This window comes from Petaurus breviceps, unplaced genomic scaffold (genome assembly GCF_028583685.1).
Source record: "Petaurus breviceps papuanus isolate PSGF00001 unplaced genomic scaffold, PetGlider_PUasm1.0 76, whole genome shotgun sequence".
Lineage (NCBI taxonomy): Eukaryota > Metazoa > Chordata > Mammalia > Diprotodontia > Petauridae > Petaurus > Petaurus breviceps.
This window is the reverse complement of record NW_027186473.1, coordinates 31,771,994-31,775,776: the sequence shown is the minus strand read 5'-3', so window position 1 is coordinate 31,775,776 and position 3,783 is coordinate 31,771,994. Positions and strand designations below refer to the sequence as shown.

General features: G+C 38.6%; 1 pseudogene; it reads left to right on the top strand.

Annotated features, from left to right (window-relative positions):
* Positions 1 to 2,717: 2,717 nt before the first annotated feature.
* Positions 2,718 to 3,514, top strand: LOC138174935 (ferritin heavy chain-like; annotated as a pseudogene).
* The last annotated feature ends 269 nt before the right edge of the window (positions 3,515 to 3,783 follow it).

The window sequence follows — 3,783 nt, the reverse complement described above, 5'->3', positions numbered from 1 at the left end:
AGATAGATAGATAGATAGATAGATAGATAGATAGATAGATAGATAGATAGATAGAAAAAAGATAAGTTCTTAGACGCCAAGAGAAGAAACCATGCTATGGTTTCGGTTGTGGGGATGTTAGTAGTTGAAACTTCCTACTTCGTCATGTTACTTCAGCATAACTAGGTAATCACTAAAGCAGCTAGGTGGTATGGTGAATAAAGTGGACTTAGTATCAGAAATAATTAAGTTTAAATCATGCTTCAGAGACTTATTAGCTCTTTGATACTGAGAAAGTTATATAAACTATCTCTGCCTCAGTTTTGTTATCGACAAAAAGGGAGTAATTATAGTACCTACATCTCAAGGTTACTGTGAGGTTGAAATGATATACCTTCAAAGTGCTTAACTAATCTCAAATTGGTATATAAATGCTAGCTATTATAGAAATATAATTCTCAATTTCTTGTAAGTGGTACTACATTATCTTATAAATGATTTGGGGAACAATATATTTAATAACTATATTATATAAGTTTTTTTTCTTTAATATGGGATTCACAATTAATATAAAAATTGAAAATCCCAGGGAAATCTGTGTGTCTGTGTGTGTGATGGATTTCGAACAGGGAGGGGAAATTAGTAGACATGTTATCAAACTACTTCAAGATGAGGAAATGGAAGTCCAAAGCTGTTAAGTTACTTGAACAATTCACGCATGAGAGCCAATATATTTTGTCAGGATAAATATTCACACTCAGCTCCTTAAGGTTTTGTAAATATGTAATCTAAAACTCAAAAACTGTTAATTGCATATTAGACATTCTAAATAATGTTAAAAGAAAGGTAGGGAATAAAACATGTTCTTTAACCAGAATGATACATTTTGTGAAATAAGTCATATATTATGATTTTATAAAATATAAAACTCTTTAAGAGATATAAACTTTCCTAAATAATAAGTTCTGTGATATTATGCTGAGTAAATTATTTGAAAGCCTTCGTATCTAGTGTATTGCTAGTTATCTACAGGATCCATAATTCTTTCTTCAGTTTTTTATGTCTTTTAGGATCCAGGCATAATGTATCTTGATTTCTATGAGGATGACAATACACCTGCCTTCTTGATATTCATTCAGCAGAATCTGAAGAGACTAATGCTTTCAACCATAACTTGAATCATAATTCACTCTGGGTCTACATATATTCATCATTCTCTTTCCATTTAGACGTAGGAGACTCCATTGCTTCCACTGACATTTAATTCTTGTCACTCTTCAGTTTCAAATGTCATTTGTTACCCATTAGACTATGGAGTAGATGAGGTGGTCTTTTGCTTGCCAGTCAGACATACAACGCTGTGAATTTATTACACACAGAACGTGCTTCTCCATGATTTTAAAGGGTATATAAGTTCAGTTCTGTGGAATCGCATTCATCAAAGACATTGTAGAAACAGGCAAATCATTGCTCCATTCGAGTTTTTGACCTTGTGGACCCAAATTTATAAATCTTTCAAAGGATGAATAAACTTGAGTTCACTGAGCTAAAACTATTTTCTGTGGTTTCCTTTCATTTTGCAATAGTTATTTTAGTATTGACATTCAGGATATCAGGTGCTCCTTGTAGCTGTAAATCTCACATGGGCTTCCTAGCAGCGTGCTATTTGATCAGGAGAACTATGTCAAGTCAAAGAGAGACTGATTCTATAGAATCACATCCTGTAAGGTACTGAAATTAGGCCTAAAACAACTAGACTGTGACATATCAGAACTTGACAGTTCAGTTCTCTGCACTCACTATATAAAATCTGTCCAGACGAACTCTGATTGAATCTAAATTGCAGAGAAGCATGTGGTACAATAGAAAGTGCAGTAGATTTGAAGTCAGAAGATTGACTTCTGAGCTATCAAATTGATGGCTCAGTCCTACAAATTGGTGGATTACTAACTTTCTCCAGACAAGCCATTCAACCCTTCAGAAAAAAAGAGGCAGGTGGAATGAGGCACCCGATTCCAAGACAGCACAATTAAATTAAACCCATAAGTCTGTAATGGCAAAGCACAGCGATATTTCACACTTTGTTTCAGCTATTGAATTAACACCTTAGTTCAGTCTTTTACAAAAACAGAACATGGGAACTCCACAACTTGTGAACCCTAGAACTTGTGTACTCCTGAGGAGGAGCTAATGACTACATAAGGAGAGCCCCAGGGCTAGAGAGACCAGAAAATGAGAAGAAGATTCTTGTGGTGGCATTCAAGAAGGAGAAAACTTGTGGTATCCTGGCACTATGTTTGTCTGCTCTGTCTCTACTGATGTTTGTTTATGATATTTTGTACAGAAGCCCTGGGACCTTACTGGAACCCCTGAAAGAGGATTTTCTGGTTGAATCTTCACAGATGTTCTGGAAGAGAGTTTTGGAGGTCGCGGGACTTTATTGATGATTTGTGCTACTGTCACGGACCATTTATCTGGATCTCTTTTGATTTCTATGTTGATGGTTTGTTTTGAGCTCTGAGACTTTGTTGGTAGGTCTGAGTTGATTTCATAGGCAGATAGTGAATTGATGATGGTGCCAGCAATGTGGATGAATATTATTCTGGCTTTGTTAAGCTTTGTCATCCTAGAAACAGGAACTGTGAAGGACTTAAGGTGGACTGGACACTGTGAGCTTATATTTGAAATGGAAACAGGAAAAATAACTGGACAAGGAATCACTTTGAACTCAAGCAACAATGCTTGAGAAGAACCCACTGCTTCCAGCTGGAGCTGCCCTTAAATGCTCAGCCACCCTGGCCATTGCTGGCATTGTTGCCACCTCCTTCTCCTCCATGTCCCCCTCTCAGGTGTGGCAGAACTACCACCAGGACTCGGAGGCCTCCATCAACTGGCAGATGAACCTGGAGCTCTACTCTTCCTATGTTTACCTGTCCATGTCCTACTACTTCGACCACGAGAATGTGGCGCTCAAGAACTTTGCCAAGTACTTCCTGCACCAGTTGCAGGAGGAGCTGATGAAGCTGCAGAACCAGTGCGGCAGTCAGTATCTTCCTGCAGGACATCAAGAAGCCTCATCACGACAACTGGGAGAGTAGGCTGAATGCAATGGAGTGTGCTCTGCACTTGGAAAAAAAATGTCAATCAGTTGTTACTGGAATTGCACCACCTAACAACTGAAAAGAATGACCACCACTTATGTGATTTCATCGAAACCCACTACCTGGACCAACAGGTCAAGTCCATCAAACAGCTGGGTGATCACGTAACCAACCTGTGCAAGATGGGGGCCCGGATTCTGGCATGGCAGAATATCTTTTTGACAAGCACACACTTGGAGACAGTGACAACAAGAGCTAAGCCACACCTGGCTTCCCCCAAACCTGGGACCTGTGGGCACCACTCCTATTGTCTTTCAGTGAATGCATATTTTGGTTATCTTACCTTTTCATATTCTGTACCAAAAAACTACCACCATTTACATCCCAATAAAGTGACTTGGTACTGATGAAAACAAAACAAAACAAAATAAAAACAGGGAATTGCCTGCCTTTGAATCCAGGTGACAGTTGGAGTTGGGACAATGGAAGAGGAACCATGGAAACTGAGAGCCAGCCCCCAACCAAACTGAAAGAAGACTTTACTTGGATATTGTACTGACTGAGAAGATTGTGATTTGCTTGTGATGAAGGGGTGGATGGCTTGTCTATTTTCTACTACCCCTTAAGAGGGTATTTAGTAGTGACTAATGCCTGAGTAGTGATTGATGTTTGAATAATGACTGATTTGTAACTTACTGTGACC